Source organism: Sus scrofa, chromosome 10, assembly GCF_054392235.1.
Source record: "Sus scrofa isolate SSC_HxYL_T2T_F1_AM1 chromosome 10, Sscrofa_HxYL_maternal_Yorkshire_Landrace_v2.0, whole genome shotgun sequence".
NCBI lineage: Eukaryota > Metazoa > Chordata > Mammalia > Artiodactyla > Suidae > Sus > Sus scrofa.
This window is the reverse complement of record NC_139392.1, coordinates 12,349,726-12,367,346: the sequence shown is the minus strand read 5'-3', so window position 1 is coordinate 12,367,346 and position 17,621 is coordinate 12,349,726. Positions and strand designations below refer to the sequence as shown.

At 42.4% G+C, this 17,621-nt stretch overlaps 1 long non-coding RNA gene across 1 annotated transcript; it reads left to right on the top strand.

Moving 5' to 3' along the window:
• The first annotated feature begins 997 nt into the window (after positions 1-997).
• On the top strand, positions 998-7,613 carry LOC146398796 (uncharacterized). Its single transcript, XR_014817340.1, has 4 exons — positions 998-1,136; positions 2,657-3,900; positions 5,206-5,346; positions 7,251-7,613. It is a non-coding gene; the product is annotated as an uncharacterized LOC146398796 (long non-coding RNA).
• Positions 7,614-17,621: the final 10,008 nt, after the last annotated feature.

The following is a 17,621-nucleotide window of genomic DNA, read 5'->3' as shown; positions in this document are numbered from 1 at the left end:
GTGTCTGCGCCTACACCACAGCTCACGGAGATCCTTAACCCACTGAGTGAGACCAGGGATCGAACCCGCATCCTCGTGGATCCTAGTCGGATTCGTTTCCGCTGCGCCATGATGGGAACTCCCCTAATGGCTTCTTTGTGTGGACCTTCATAGTGGGTTTTCTTAAAAATGTGTGGTTGACCTTTTAGGTGGAAATTTGTGATGGAAAACGAACTTCAGTTTCTGAAAGAAAAAAAAAAAACTTTTAAGAATCATCATCTCATATCAGGATGGATTTTTTTTGTTGTAAATAGTCCCAAACTACTTCAACTGCTTTAAGGAAAATGGGAATTTGTGAAAATGGTAGGTGTGTCACAGGATCCCAAATAAGGCCAAAGAACCAGTTCAGGGTCAGGAATCAGGAAGAAAGCTGCCTATCACAGGGTAGAGCGGCTCCTGAAGCCCTCTGCCCCCCGCCCCCTGTGTTGCGGTTTGCACTGTGGAGAGGGTGCATCGGTGGGAATTCACTTCAGCAAGAGTGGCAGAGACCTCAGTTACAAGACCACAAATAAGAGAGACATGCACCTCTCTTTCTCGTTTTTTTTTTTTTTTTTTTTTGGTCTTTTGTCTTTTTTGTTGTTGTTGCTATTTCTTGGGCCGCTCCCGCGGCATATGGAGGTTCCCAGGCTAGGGGTCTAATCGGAGCTGTAGCCTCCGGCCTACGCCAGAGCCACAGCAACGCGGGATCCGAGCCACGCCTGCAACCTACACCACAGCTCACGGCAATGCTGGATCCTTAACCCACTGAGCAAGGGCAGGGACCGAACCCACAACCTCATGGTTCCTAGTCGGATTCGTTAACCACTGCGCCACGACGGGAACTCCTCTTTCTCGTTTTAAATCCTGGTGGCTCAGGGCGAGGGGTAGCCTCTGTTCCCTTTATGGTGATGCTCTCCCTGCAGGCTCTCCATTGCCATGGCACCCTCAGATTTGTGACGGCTGCTCCATTCTGGCTGTCACGACCCCCATTCCAGCCAACAGGAGTGGGGCAGGGACGAAGTCTCCGCTGTCCTTTAAGGGGGGATTCTGGAAGAGACCAGGCAACTCCTACTGCACATTGGCCAGAACTTGCCAAACCTGGACTCAAGGGACACTGGGTAATACGGTTTTTACCCTGAGTGGCACACGCCCACTTAAGAATAAGGGGTTTAGGGGAGGTACAAACCACTGGTGTAAGATAGGCCCAAGGAGGTACTGTACAACACAGGGAATAGCGCCACTATTTTGTAACAGTAAATGGAAAGTAACCTTTGAAATTATATAATTGTTTTTGGAGTTCCCATCATGGCGCAGTGGAAACAAATGTGACTGGGAACCATGAGGTCACAGGTGTGATCCCTGGCTCACTCAGTGGGTCGGGGATCTGGCATTGCCATGAGCTGTGATGTAGGTTGCAGACGAGGCTCAGATCTGGTGTTGCTGGGGCTGTGGTGTAGGCCAGCAGCTGTAGCTCCAATTTGACCCGTAGCCTGGGAACCTCCCTATGCCACATGTGTGACCCTAAAACAGCAAAAAAATAAAAAATAAATAAAATAATATAATTAAAAAATACATATGCATACATTTTTAAAATCAGTTTTGTTTCTAAGAATGAAAAGAATAGACCACCCAGCAGCCTCTGCCCCCACCCCCCCATGGCAGACACTAAACATGAAACACCATGAGTTTCCAGTTTTGCAGTAAGAAGCACTGAGATTTATTGTACAGCAGTGTGAATGCACGTAACACCACTGAACTGTACATTTTTAAGTTAAGATGGTATATTTTATGTCTATTTTACCATCATTGAAAAATCTTTTAAAAAATACTACTGCTGTACTCCTCATGTAGACACAGCAGGGGCCAAGATTCTCAACTACCTTGGCATGTTTTTTGTCCAGAATATGAGAATACTTAGGACAGAGAGACAAATAATAAAAATTATGGCACACAAACCAAATCATAGAAATCCCTGCTCTTTGGTTTGTTTGTGTTTTTTTTTTTTTTTTTTTTTTTTCTTTTTACAACTGCACCTGTGGCATATGGAGGTTCCCAGACTAGGGGTTGAATTGGAGCTGCAGCTGCCAGCCTACACCACAGCCACAGCAGCGCAGGATTTGAGTCTCATGTGTGACCTACACCACAGCTCAGGGCAATGCCAGATCCTTAACCCACTGAGCGAGGCCAGGGATTGAACCCTCATCTTCACGGATGCTGGTCAGGTTTGTAACCCACTGAGCCACAATGAGAACTCCAGAAGTCCCTGCTCTTTCTAAGAAAAGGATGGAGCACTTTTCCCTTTAATTTTAGGAACTGATTTATTCCTGCATGTATCTACTCCTATTTCCTGAAACATTAGGAATTCTATCCTATTCCCTGTAGCCAAGATCTAGGGAATATGACTTTGAACATAATGAAATTATAGTTAGTATTCTGTGAAGAGTTTAGGCCAGCTTTCTCTTTTTTACTGAAAAAAAAAAAAACCCAAAAGTTCTAGAATTAAAATATAAGCAAGTGAGTGGTGCAGACCCCCAAGTCTCAGAAACATTCAGTACAGAATAATAGGAAGCATTATTCACTGCTCCCATTACTCCTTGAAAGTGCATAGCAGTCACATAATTTGCATCATGTTTTAAAGGCCACAGAAAGCTGTCACCTACCAGACATGACCTCCTTTGAAGCTCAAAATAACCCTCACAGAAAATTAAACAAGTATTACTGTTCCTGTTTTAAAAGGAAAAACCAAGACCTTTCAAAAACATATCCAAGGTTAAACAGAAAATAAGAAAGGAGAGCAGAGGCCCAAACCCAGAAGGCAAAAAAAATCTTCTTTCTTCAAATGCATCCTGATGCCTCTCTTAGCGCTTAGAAAGCAAACTGGTTAATACAAAAGCCAGCCAAAGATACTATGCCCTTTAAAAATACATTTACTGGATTCATTTTCATTCCCGTTTTCGTGCTTTGCTATTTCATTATAGTTTTTTCATCATAATAGAAAAAAAAAAAACCTCAAAGCTTTGAATCAAAACAATTTAAAACTCTTAAAAAGAAAGAATTTGAGAGAGTTCTGTTTCCAGGTATAAGAGGGACTAAAAATATCTGACTAACTTTCATCTGTGAGCAACCCCCAAATGCTGGGTAAAATATAACACACGCTCTCTTAATCATAGCTGAGAGCACAAAAACAAAGAGAAAGCTTCAGGCTCTACGAATGTAACAAAACCCACAAAAACAAAAACAGAGAGGTGCTCTTATCAACAAGCACAGAGGCTGTGCTGCAGCAGGGAGCAGCGAGAGCCTTGATAAAAGGGGGCTTGCCCGCACCCCTGGGAGAGTCCTCCACATGGGAGCCGGGAAAGGTTCTTTATGGCCAACGTTGGGAACGGATGTTTACTGTGCCCGACTCTATGCCAGGCACCCACGGGAGCTTTTTCTATGAGCTCCTCTCATCTAAGGAGTCGGAACTTGACTCTGTGAGTACTGCGTGCCATTCAGAAGCAAGGCAGTGACCCACGTAAATGACGAAGGAAGAATGACATGAATTCACGTGTATCTTTATGCGTCCTTTCAATGCACAAGGCGATAATGACTGAATGCTGGAAATGTGAAACAGGGGGGATAGAAATGCCCAAAGCTGAGCACCGTCTGAGTGAGTCCAAACGCCACATTTTTTGAGGACCGTCCAAGGAGGCCACCATCAACTCCCTTATGTCTTTGTATCAAAGCAGCAAAATTTCCTGAAAAGGTGCAGACGAACTAGGAAGTACTGTAACTGGAGGTGACCGCATCTTGAACCCGACGCAGATAACCCTATCGGTTGTACCCTACAGCACCTGCTTTGACAAAGGATATGGGATCCTGTCTTCTGTAACCACCCCAGAGGTCAGTGTCTAAAACACGGTGAGGATTCGGCAAGTGTTGGCGGGTGTGAATTCCGTTGAATTGCTCGGTGGGCCACACAGTCTGCACGTGTGCATAACACAGTATGGAGTGTATACAGTATAGCAGCCGCCCTCCGTGTAGTCCCAGGGATCTGTCTGCGGTTATTCAGCCTTCAAAGGAGACTGCCAGACTAAGTGGTCTCCAGCTTTCCTTCCAGCTCTAAATGTCTAAATGTCAATGATTCTAATGCAGGACAGAATGATTTAATTCCTTTTTGTTAAAAGCCTTTTCTCTAGCAAAAGGCATCATTGGAATCCTGTATTTTGTGGGAGAGATATTACAAAGGATTAGACTGTATGTACCCCCATTGTTCCTCCCCACTGCCTTAGTATCAGTTATTTACTGAGTTACTTTGCACAGAGCCGAGTACATACACACCTCTTCAGGAGAGACACCTAGAATATTGGATCAAGTACATGCTGCTTTTTAAATTTTTGATGATTTACAATTACAGAGTTGTTTGTATTTATACTGGGGAATGAGTCCTTTTGACATACAGTTATTCTAATGTAGGATTATATAACCTCCCTATAGGCAGGCCATCTTATATGAAAATAGAATAAACTTGTGTGGTTAGATGGTTGTGCTACAAAAATAACCTCATTAGGATTTACTTCAAATCCTAAAAAAAAATCTAAATGTAATCTTTATAGTAGCTCTGTCACAAAAAGTCTATTTATAAGACCAGCATGACATAGTCACTCTATGTTTATATGTGTATATATATGTGTGTATGTGTGTGTATACATATGTATTTGTGTGTGTGGATACAGATGTATCCATACATATACACATATGACAAAGGGCTTATATCCAGAATATATAAAGAACTCTTACAACTCAACAAGAAAATGACCCAATTAGAAAATGGGCAAAAGCCTTAAGCAGACACTTCACAAAAAAAGCTGCATAACAAGCCAATCAGCACATGAAAATATGTCCAGAATCACTAGTTATTGGGAAAAAGCAAATTAAAACCATAATGAGGTACCACTAGAGAACCATGAAAATAGCTAAAATGAAAATAACTGACAATACCAAGAGTTGGTGAGAATGTGGCACAACTGAAGCTCGTATGCATTGTTGACAAAAGCTTAAATGTTAGTCACTTATCTATAAAGACGCTAAAACAGTTCTCATCCAAGAGAGCAATTCCAATTCTAGGTATTTACCTGAAAGACCTAAAAATATATGTCTATGAAAAGGCTGGTGCATGAACGTTCCACATGGATTTGTTTGTAATAGGCCTAACCTAGAAACGACCCAAAGACCGTCCAAGGCGAATGAATGAGCAATCGTGGCGTAATCAAGAAAAGAATACTGCTGAGAAGCAAAAATGAACACGGGATGGGCAAATCATACAGAGATGTGGGCGAGGGAAAGAAGGTGGGCACAAAAGAATAGACACCATCTCATTCAATTTATATGAGCAGCCAAAATTATCCTCTAATGAGAGAAGTCAGTGATTTTCAGGGGCGGGGGTTGGGTTAGTGTAGGCAGAATGACATTAAGTAGCAGAAAGCAGCTTTATAAGGTGATTGGAAAGGTTCTACACCTTGATTGGGGTCAAGGCTACAGAGGGAGGTGTATACATTTGTTAAACCTCATCAAACTGCACATTGAAACGCTACACAATTTTCCCTGTCTTTTTAGGGCTGCACCTGCGGCATATGGAAGTTCCCAGGCTAGAGGTCGAATCGGAGCTGCAGCTGCCAGCCTACACCACAGCCACAGCAACGCCAGATCCGACCTGCATCTTCGACCTATGCAGCAGCTCACGGCAACACCAGATCCTTAATCCACTGACCGAAGCCAGAGGTCAAACCCACATTCTCACAGACACTATATCAGGTTCTTAACCCTAGCCACAATGGGAACTCCAAACTCTACACAGTTTAATGTTTGTAAGTTGTATTCCAATAAAGTTGATTTTATAAGAATGATACTATAGATTACCAACCACTTTCTGTTAAAATTTTTGACGCTTTCTTATGTTATGACTCCTGAGTATAAGTGCCTTCTGGAAAACATGTTACTGTAAAACCAGTGGTTTTTGAGAAGGGCTGATTTTATCCTCCAGGGAACATTTGTCATGGTTAGAGATATATTTGTTTGTGACAACTTGGGGGACAAGGGCAGCTGCTGGCATCTAGTGTACAAAGGCCGGGATACTGCGAACATCCTGCAATGTACAGGATAGGACAGCCTCTGAGCAAAGGATTCTCAGGCCCCAAAGGTCAAAACACCCTGTCATACAACATTTCCTGAAATTATATCCTGCTGAGCACAGACCTTTTGGTGAGATTATTAGATTTACCCGTTGAATGTGAGCATCTATGTAATATCACTAATGTGCAGGACAGTGGCCAAAGGGGCAGTTTTGTAGCTGCCAGTGCTAAAAATTCTTCATCCTATGTGGTGATGTCAAACCTTAAAAAGTGGGCTCCCAAACGCTGAAGTAATAAAAATAACATTTGAGTTCAAGAAGTCCATCTGGGAGTTCCCGCCGGGGCTTAGCAGTTGAGGAACCTGACCAGGATCCATGAGGACTCGAGTGTGATCCCTGGCCTTGCTCAGTGGGTTAAGGGTCCAGCATTGCTGTGGCTGTGGTGACTGCACGTCTGATTCGACCCTAGCCTGGGAACCTGCACATGCTGTGGCTACAGCCCTAAATAGACAAAAGACAAAAAAAAGAAGAAATCCATCTGAAGACACATTTCAGGGACACAGGTGCAACATAAAGAGGGGCTATGAGTTTAAGGAAATGGCAAGAGCTCCTTAATGTTTGTGTTCAGAATTTACCCCGACAACCTTTTTTTTGGGCTGCACCTGCATCTCGTAAAAGTTCCCAGGCCTGTGATCGAACCCACTCCACAGCAGGGACAATGCCACCAGCGAATTCCACTGACAAACTATTTTCATTGAGAAGAGTCCTAGTAAGTCCAGTGAAATCAGATTTAGGGTGTGAAAAGTATATATCTTTGCCTTTGAATGTCTTACTCAATGAGCTCAATTATTAAAACATCCTCAAAGTGTTCTTTTCATATTTGTTACTGACTTTTGCTAAATATTTTATCTATACATCCTTGCATGGTCAATAATACTAAATAGTTTAAGTCATAACATATTAACATTCAAGGAATTTCACTTACTAAGATATTAACGTACATTAACCAGGTCTCCATTCGGCCCTGAAATATTTATTAATACATTCGTGAATTATTTATTCCCTTGTTTTATTCATTACTTAACATATCAGCACTTTCGATTTTGAATTTTGATTCCTTTAGGAAAAAAAAAATCTCAAAATGGATTTTGCAAGGTTCACGGAACTTCATGTCACAGCTTCCAAAAAAAGTGTTGTTCTCCAAAGGATAAGCTTTTCCATGAAGGTGATTCAGCTAGAAGGGCTGCATATCCTATAGGGTCCTGCGTGCTTGAAGATAAAGTTAGTGCTTGAAGATAAAGTGTTGATGGGGAAAGGGCAGGGGAGGAACAGAAGAGACGAATGGAAATAGAATGAGAATGGATTCCAAAGGATGAATGGTATGTGGCCAAATTTGTCCACAAGATGTAAGATGAGATTACCTTTTGTGAACTAATTTAAAAAAATAAATAAATAAAACGTAGGTGGCTTGGTTCCCCACATAAAATCTGTATTGATTTGTATCATCATTAATGACAGTAATTTTTAAAATGGACAGTCGGAGTCTATTTTCTGATTAAATGGAGGCTGGCAAAGCATGTTCTTATCTCAACACGTAGAGGGCATTTGGTGTGTGAGACTCGTAGAATTACACGGAGCGTAGACCGCATCATAAACATTTCTTGGTTTTACTCCATTTCTATGTAAATCATCCTTCATCAAACATTTGGTGATAAGAGCAAATGTAGCTGTCTTTTAAAAATGTACTTCAGGAGTTCCCGTTGTGGCGCAGTGGTTAACGAATCCGACTAGGAACCATGAGGTTGCGGGTTCGGTCCCTGTCCTTGCTCAGTGGGTTAACGATCCGGCGTTGCCGTGAGCTGTGGTGTAGGTTGCAGACGAGGCTTGGATCCCGCGTTGCTGTGGTTCTGTGGTCGGCTGACGGCTGCAGCTCCGATTCGACCCCTAGCCTGGGAACCTCCATATGCCGCGGGAGCGGCCCTAGAAATGGCAAAAAGACCCCCCCCCCCCAAAAAAGTACTTCATTTTTAAATGTACATTTTAAAAATGTAGCTACATTTTAAAAATTACTAATTACACAGGAAATTACTGGCCAGTCTGAAAGCACTCGTTTTTCAAATTTGCAACAACAAATGATGTTTTTATTTTCCTACTTAGGACTGATTATCCAACCTTTTGTCTTTTCAAACTTAACATTCATTTGGAATAGTTTTTGAAGAGGATCAGTGCTTCGGTTTGCTTTGACTTTTGATCTTTTAAAAAGTAGTGTTTGGAGTCCCCATTGTAGGTCAGCAGGTTAAAAATCCTACCTAGTGTCTGTGAGGATTCGGTTTGGTACCTGACCTCATTCACTGGGTTAAGAATCCAGCATTGCCATGAGCTGCAGTGTAGGTCACAGATGTGGCTCAAATCCTGCGTGACTGTGACTGTGGCTGTGGCTTAGGCCAGAAGCTGAAACTCCGAATCTACCTCTAGGCTGGGAACTTCTATATGCCACAGGCGTGGCTTCGAAAGAGAAAAAATATATTTTTAAGGAGGAGGGAGTGGGATGGACTGGGAATTGGGGGTTCATAGATGCAGACTATTGCCTTTGGAATGGATAAGCAATGAGGTCCTGCTGTAGAGCACAGGGAACTATATCTAGTCACTTGTGATGGAGCATCATGGAGGAGAATGTGAGAAAAAGAATGTATATATGTATGTGTGACTGGGTCACCTTGCGGTACAGTAGAAAATTGACAGAACGCTGTAAACCAGCTATAATGGAAAAAAATCCAAATCATTTAAAATAAAAAAAATATTTTTAATACAAAATAAAAAGCAGTGTTTATTGCCTCCCCAGTTTTTTGCCTGCCATGTACATAATGGCTCAATTGCTTGAACTTTTGTTACCATTGACTAAGGCCTTAGCCATCACAAATTATTTGCTGACCATTTGTATTTTGAAATTTAGTGAATGTGCAGTTTATATAATCCTTGATTGTTGGTTTCCTTAAGGATTAGAATTAAACTTCACCCTTTGTAAATAGCAGGTAGATACACCACTAAAATGTCTCTTCTCCCAGTAAGATATAAATAACCCAATTGACAAGAAAGGTAACCAAATATTTATTTCTGTATTGCTGTTTTTCTGTTAGGAACAAAGGATTTACAAGTGCTGTCACAGAAAACCTTCAAATATTTTTTTATTTTTCTTAACCCTTTAGGTTCAGAAAAGACTCAGCAGAAGGGGGAGGGCATGTCTATTAAGAAATCATAGGGAGTTCCCGTTGTGGCACAATGGAAATGAATCTGACTAGTATCCATGAGGATATGGGCTCATTCCTGGCCTGGCTCAGTGGGTTAAGAATCTGGCGTTGTTGTGACTGTGGTGTGTGCTGGCAGCTGTAGCTCTGATTTTGACTCCTAGCCTGGGAACCTCCATATGCTGGAGGTACAACCCTAAAAAGCAAAAAAGCAAAAAAAAAAAAAAAAAAAAAAAAGAAAGAAAGAAAGAAAAGAAAAGAAAGAAATCATTAGTAATAAATACCATTTGTGATTTTTTTATAAACTGACTAGCTACTAGGTTTACTAGCTTATTAGGTCACAGTAAGGTATAGATAGAGAGGTGTGTCATAAATCAAATCATTTAAAATACTTTTGACAATGTCATGGAAAGGTGTGGTCCTGTGGTTTTTTACTTTCTCATTTTTTTTAAATTTTTTTGAAGTATAGTTGATTTACAATATTGTGTTAATTTCTGCTGTACAGCAAAGTGACTCAGTCTATATATATATATATGTATATACATATGTATGCACATTCTTTTTCATATTCTTTTCCATTATGGTTTATCACCGGATATTGAGTATAGCTCCCCGTGCTCCACAGGAGGACCTGATTGTATATGTGTTAGTTTGCCTCTGCTAATCCCAAACTCCCAACCCTGCCTCCCCAACTATAACCTCCCCCTTGGCGACCACAAATCTGCTCTCTATGCCTGTGAGTCTGTTTCTGTTTTGCAGATAATTTCATTTGTGTTGTATTTTAGATGCCACATATAAGTGATATTACGTGGTATTTGCCTTTCTCTTTTTAAATTATTTCATTTAGTATGCTAATCTCTAGGTCCATCCGTGTTACTGCAGACGGCATTATGTCATTCTTTTTTATGGCTGAGTAATATTATTATATAATGGAATATACATCTTTATCCATTCATCTGTCAATGGACATGGACATTTAAGTTGTTTCCATGTTTCGACTTGTATGAATAGTGCCACAGTGAAGATACGGGTATATGTATTTTCTGGTTCATTACAGTTTTGTCTGGATATATGCCCAGGAGTGGGATTGCTGGATCATATGGCAACTCTATTTTTAGATTTTTTGAGGAATCTCTGCACTGTTCTCCACAGTTGTTGAACCAGTTCAGATTCGCACCAACAGTGTATGACGGTTCCCTTTTCTCCACGTCCTCTCCAGCATCTATTCTTTGTAGACTTTTTGATAACGGCCATTCTGACCAGTGTGAGGTGCTACCTCATGATTTGCCATAATTAGCAGTATTGAGCATCTTTTCATGTGCCTGCTGGCCCTCTGTGTGTCATCTTCGGAGAAAGGTCTACTTACATCTTCTGGCTTTTTTTCAATTGAGTTGTTTGCTTTTTTGTTAGTGAATTGTAGGAGTTGTTTCCATATTTTGGAAATTAAGCCCTTGTCGGTTACATCATTTGCAAATGTTTTCTCCCAGTCCATAAAGTTGTCTTTTCATTTTGTTTTTGGTTTCCTTTGCTGTGTGAAATCTTAGAAGTGTGATTACGTTCTGTTTAGTTTTTGGCTTTTATTTTTATTGCCTAGGGAAACTGACATAAGAGGACGTTGTTACAATTTTTGTCAGAGAATGTTTTGCCTACATTCTCTTCTAGGCGTTTTGCGTTGTCTTGCCTTACATTTAAGTCGTAAAGCCATTCCGAGTTTATTTCTGTGTATGGTATGAGGGTGTGTTCTGGTTTCGTTGATTTGCGTGTGGCTCTCCAGCTTTCCCAGCACCGCTTGCTGAAGAGATCATCTGTTCCCCACTGAGTCTTGCTTCCTGCATCAAAGATGAATTGTCCATAGGTATGTGAGTTTATCTCTGTTTTTTAACAAAGAAAATATGTTGGTTGTTCCAAAAATTTTTTAAAAAAGAGACAAACCAAAACCATAGAAGTACTTAGGTAAGACTTTAATAAAATAATTCCAGCAGGATCTCTTTTGTTTTCATTCATTCCAGAGTTCCCATGATGGATAGAACCTATGGAGAAAATTTCTCATTGTCAAATGTTTTAATTGCAGAAAATGCTTGAAAATCCACTGTCATAGATCGTTGATTTTAAGATATGTTTTCTCATATTTTACTTATTTGTTTATTTATTTATTTATTTTGTCTTTTTAGGGCCATACTGTGGCATATGGAGGTTCCCAGGGTAGGTGTCGATTTTGGAGGTCCAGCTGCTGGCCTGTACCACAGGCACAGCCACATGGGATCTGAGCTGAGATCAGATCTACACCACAGCTCAGGGCAACGCTGGATCCTTAACCCACTGAAGTGAGGCCAGGGATCACACCTGGGTCCTCATGGATGCCAGTCAGATTCGTTTCTGCTGAGCCATGGGAACTGCACATTTTAACAACTCTAAAATAGAGATACATTTTACCAAAAAAGAAAAAAATGCTCTGTTACAGTTTAACTGACAGGGTTTCTTCTTTCTTTTCAGCACATTAAATAAGGGTGCAAGTTTTAAGTAATGACATCTTCCACTCAGTGGAATATAGTAGATGCCAAGTAGAATCTGTGAGAGGTTATGGAAACTTAAGTGACTTGGCTCTGGTGTTGCTGTGGCTGTGGTGTAGGCCAGCGGCTACAGCTCTGATTCGACCCCTAGCCTGGGAACCTCCCTATGCCACAGGTGCTGCCCTAAAAAGACAAAACACAATCAATCAGTGGAATATAGTAGATGCCAAGTAGAATCTGTGCTAAATGGTTTACATGAACGAGTTTATGTTAATGTACCCATGTTACAGGTGGTGAAGTTGAGTCTAGAGAGATTAGAGTGAGCTGGCTGCTTTTACTACTAAAAATGTTAGTGCTAGGACTCAACCTTAAGCCTCTCTGGCCTTAGTGTGATCTCTCACTCTAGCCAGACTACATACCATCTCATATGTTTGTATCAGGCTTGGCAAGAGGAGTAGAAATTAAGAAGCGTGAAGAAAACGATCAGGTTCATATAAAAATAAATGTAAAGTGCTCAAGAAGCCCTGTTTGAGATGTTTTTAAAAAGCTGTATTAAGAAAATACAGTAAGGGAGTTCCTGCCATGGCGCAGCAGAAATGAATCTGACTAGGAACCATGAGGTTGTGGGTTTGATCCCTGGCCTCGCTCAGTGGGTTAAGGATTCGGCGTTGCCATGAGCTGTGGTCACAGACACCACTCAGATCCTGCATTGCTGTGGCTGTGGTGTAGACCAACAGCTGTAGCTCTGATTTGACCCCTAGCCTGGGAACCCCCATATGCTGTGGGTGCAGCGCTAAAAAGCAAAAAAGAAAAAGAAAACAGCAAGGTAAAATCTGGTTTTTTTTAAATTACTTTGAGCACAGTCAGCGGTGGGCTGGTACGTATTTAACCGCTGGTTTAGGAGGGGTAACAAGGTAAATGCTCATTTGCAGTGTCTGCTGGTTTCCATGGTGGAAATATTCCCACAGTCGCAGGTTTCCAGACACCAGTGGAAGCAACTGGTTTCCAAATTGATTGAAAGTTAAGCAGTTCAAGACTACAGCCAGGAAAGGTTAATTAATGCTAAAGAAATCGTATCTCGTGACCATATCATGTAAAAACGTATTTGTAATGTTAATTCAAGTCGACAATGGATAGAACAATCTTAAAGTGAATATGAGAGCACGGCTAGTCTGATTAAAAGGATGATGTATGGGGGAATTATGAATTTGGTCAGATATTGTTTTCAAGTGTACACTGAACATCTATGAACCCAGCAGTTTTAAGTCACAGTCTATAAGTAAACAGTATGAATATGGCCGTAAAACTTTAAGGATTTTTCTGGGAGTTCCTATTGTGTCTCAGTGGAAAGGAATGTGACTAGCATCCATGAGGACACAGGTTCGATCCCTGGCCTTGTTCAGTGGGTTAAGGATCCGGTGTTGCCATGAGCTGTGGGGTAGGTTGCAGACACGGCTCGGATCCCCAGTTGCTGTGGCTGTGGCTGTGGCCAGCAGCTATAGCTCCAATTCAACCCCTAGGCTGGGAACCTCCATATGCCACATGTGCAGCCCTAAAAAGAGCAAAGGGAAGAAAGAAAAAAAAACAAAACTTTAAGGATTTTCTAAGAGCAAAGGGGGAAAAAGCTCAAAAAGGAAATTTAGAGATTATTCTACATTTGAGAGTTTTGTAAACAATGGCAAAGACTGCAAAAGAAAGCCAAAAATTTTTAAACCTTAAGAGGAAAAAAAAATGAGGGGAAAATACATTTTAATTTCATAAACCGTGAACCGTTAAATTTAGAGAAAATAATTTCACACACTAAAATTGGAAAAATAAAAAAATTCAGAGCTACCCTGCTGTGATACATAAGCTGCAGCAGCTGACAAAATGATGAGCAAACAGGCCAGGGCCTCTAATGGAAGACGTAGCCAGGATAGTAGAAGTCGGATTCCCTCATGCAGCCTCTCAGGAAGCACCCTTACACTTTTGTTGTTCTAGAATTTTCCTGGTTAATAATTGCTTGCAGTTTTGTGGGATGTTGGTTGCTTTTGGAAAGCAGAAAATGATCCTGTTTGAAAAATGATGTTCCTTTTTAACTGAACCGCATTAATATTTAGTACATTTTGAATCTCTGCACATCTTTTTTTTTCCCCCTGGAACATATACCCATACTAAGAAGTATATTCATATGAAGCCAAGTGTAGGAATCTGCGTCTCCTAAGTTCTGACCCTATGAATAGGCCTTCCTAGACAGAGTCCCCTGCCCCACGCTCTGGGGCCTTTCAGCAAACCCTTTGATGTCCTCAAAAGAACTTTGAATTAAATTTTAGAAGTTGATAGGAAAAGGAACGCAGATAGGTTGAGAAGGGTTTTGCTTCCTCCTTCACCTTGTCCCTCCACACCCTCCTCCCCTCAGTGAGGTTAAGACTCAGACTGTCCTTCTTTAGAAGCAAACTCATGGACTGGGAGAACAGAATTGTGGTTGCCAAGGGGAGGGGAGGGAGTGGGAATGGACAGGGAACTGGGGATGAGTAGATGCCAGCGATGGCGTTTGGAGTGGATAAGGAATGAGGTCCTGCTGCAGAGCACAGGGAGCTGTATCCAGTCACGTGTGATGCAACGTGATGGAAGATAACATGAGAAAGAGGACTGGGTCACGTTGCCGGACAGCAGGAATCTACAGCACATTGTAAATCAACGATGATTTTACAAATCTTAAAAAGAAAAAGTATGTCCTTTTTTTCTTTTCTTCCTACTTAAACCATACTCATCCTCCAGAGGCAGGTCAAGGTCTGTCTTCTCAATGCAAGCCTCCCTGACACCTCCAGGCACAGCGATCGCTCTAGACCTATAACCACTTTGCCTGGACCACCCTCCTGCAGTATTGAATCATATGGGAGCTTTTTCGGTTTTGTTTTTTTGCTTTTTTAGGGCTGCGCCTGTGGCACATGAAGGTTCCCAGGCTAGGGGTCAAATCAGAACTATAGCTGCCAGCCTACACCACAGCCACAGCAACGCGGGATCTGAGCCGCATCTTTGACCTATACCACAGGCTCACAGCAATGGCAGATCCTTGTCCCACTGAGCGAGGCCAAGGATCGAACCCACAACCTCATGGTTCCTAGTCGGATTTGTTTCCGCTGCACCGTGATGGGACCTCCTCATGGGGGATTTACCTGCTCTGACAGATGTGTCTTTTCTGTGCAACGGCCCTGCAGGCAGGCACGATTCTACATTTCAAGTCATTTATTTCCACCCTCCGGCGTATTGAAGCGTTCCTTCTTTTCTTTTCTCCCTTCCACCAACAGTTATTAGCCAACTACTCATGTGTCCCTGAGCGGGGACAGGGATCGAACTTGCATCCTCGTGGATACTAGTCAGGTTCATTTCCACTGAGCCACAACGGAAACACTGTAATTCTTGATACTCAGCATGTATCTTTAAAAATACATTGAGTGAATGAATGTCACAAAGGTGAACAGGTCACCGTCTTTGCCCTTGAGGACAGCACCATCTAGTGGAGGAGACAGAACTGCAACCAGATAAACCACAGTACAAGGTACAGTGCTTTAGAACAGATACATGGGCAAAAAAGCCAAAGTGCCAGTTTTGCCTAGGAAGACAAGGCCTTCACCACGGAGGTGATATTTGAACTGAGTTTTGAAGGTTTTCAAGATGCGCTGGGTAGAGAAGAGGCACTCAGCAGATGCTCAGTTAATGAACTCCTTTAGAATGTTCCAGCGTACCTCTGCACAGGTCTGAATGGCCCTAAATTGTTCAAACCTTTCAGGTGCCTTTCAGTGCAAGAAAGAAGAGAGTAGAGAGTGGCCATAAATGAAGGATTCAACTCATCAGGGCAGTGGGACGGTCTGTGTTTGGAAAACGATTCGACAATGCAAGTGTCCAATATAATCAAATCAGTGGCTGCTGGCAGGACTCTTATCACTGGCTGCATCGCCTGGAAAGAAATTGCATCGCCATCAAGAAGACGGAAACAGGAGCTCCTCTTGTGGCTTAGAACGTTAAGGATCCTACATTGTCTCTGAGGATTCAGGTTCGATCCCTAGCCTTGATCAGCGGGGTTAAGGGTCTGGCGTTGCTGCAAGCTGCAGTGTAGGTCTTAGATGTGGCTCAGATCTGGTGTTGCGGTGGCTGTGGTGTAGGCTGGCAGCTGTAGCTCTGATTCGACCCCTAGCCTGGGAACTTCCATTTGTCGCAGATATGGCCGAGAAAGAAAGGAAGGAAGGAAGGAAGGAAGGAAGGAAGGAAGGAGAAAAAGACAAGACACAAAAAGCCCACATTCACCACCAGTCTAGCCTCCAGTGGAAACTGTCAAGCATGTCCTGTGGAGGTGGGCCAAATTAACACATATGATTCCCAACCTGCAAGCCCTCCCTCCCCCCCCCGCCCCCGCAGCCTTTTAGACTGTAAGCAAGATGTGAAAAGCGTTATTAATAAAGAAAATGAACAGAAGGAGACTTTTCTCGCCTTTAAGGAAAGGAATATTGAATAGTCCTTCGTTTTGAAGAAATTAAAACTTGTTTAAATTTCAAATCACTCAGAAGACCTCGCTAGCCTCACCCTGACCGTGGCATCACACTTCGCATTCCAGAATCAGTGCTTGTGTTTCTCTGCGCACAGAGTTAGTGCTGCTCTCAAGTCCTCTGTGCTTTTGTCTCTTCTGCCCAGTGACTTTCTTCTCCCGTCAGTAACTGGTGAAAATCTATTCTACTTTCCAGGCTCAGCTCCAATATTACCTCCAACAAGTCTTTACTGAGCCCCAGGGCTGTGGTATTTTTGCCCCCACTCTGTGCCCTTGTCATGGTTTTACCTCTTTGTATCTTGGTAAACTACCAACTCCACCGGTACCGGGTCTTATTTATATTTATGTCCATAGGGCCTCTAGCCATTCTTAGCACCTAATGGGCACCCAAAAAATAGTTCTTAAATGAAAGAGCAAATGAAAGGATATATTAAAGTGTTATTGGAAGATTTTCAAAGTCCCAGGATTCAATCTATGCTTCAGGAAGACAAGTCAGGCAGCAATGTGTAGGATGAGTCCAGGGGGCGACACCAGCGTCAGAAGCAAGAAGACTGGGGGGCTATCGAAAGAGCTCAGGCAGTGGCCCTGGAGTCGGGATGAGGGAGACGGCAATGAGGATGACAAGGAGGGAATCGACCTGGGAGCCATTTTTGGAAGTGAAATCGATGGAACCTGGCTTGCTGGGAACAAAAGGGAAAAAACGATAGTTTTAGTCTTTGCCCTTATTAAGTAATCTATCAACAGAAGAATAATACCACTCACAGAAAGAAAGGCATCTGGAATGAGAGAAGCGACTTTGAAGAAAGCACTGGAAGAGGGGAGAATCATGGTGAGAAGCTGAGAAGCTACACAGAAAGGAAGGGATCGAAGAGAAAGAAAGGGGCCCGGAGGATGCAGCTTCACTGAAGCTTTAAGGAAGATGTGGTCCAGAGTGAGAAAGCTGCGGGGAAGCGAGAAAGACCTTAGCCTCAGTTATTTTAGTACACAAATCCCCAGGCAATGGCTTTTTGAACCTAGGGTCCCAGGTTTAAAGACAACTCCTTCTGGAGTTCCCCTTGTGGCTCAGTGGTTAACGAATCTCACTAGGAACCATGAGGTGGTGGGTTCGATCCCTGGTCTTTCTCAGTGGGTTAAGGATCTGGTGTTGCCGTGTGCTGTGGTGTAGGTCAAAGATGTGTCTCAGGTCCGGCATTGCTGTGGCTGTGGTGTAGGCC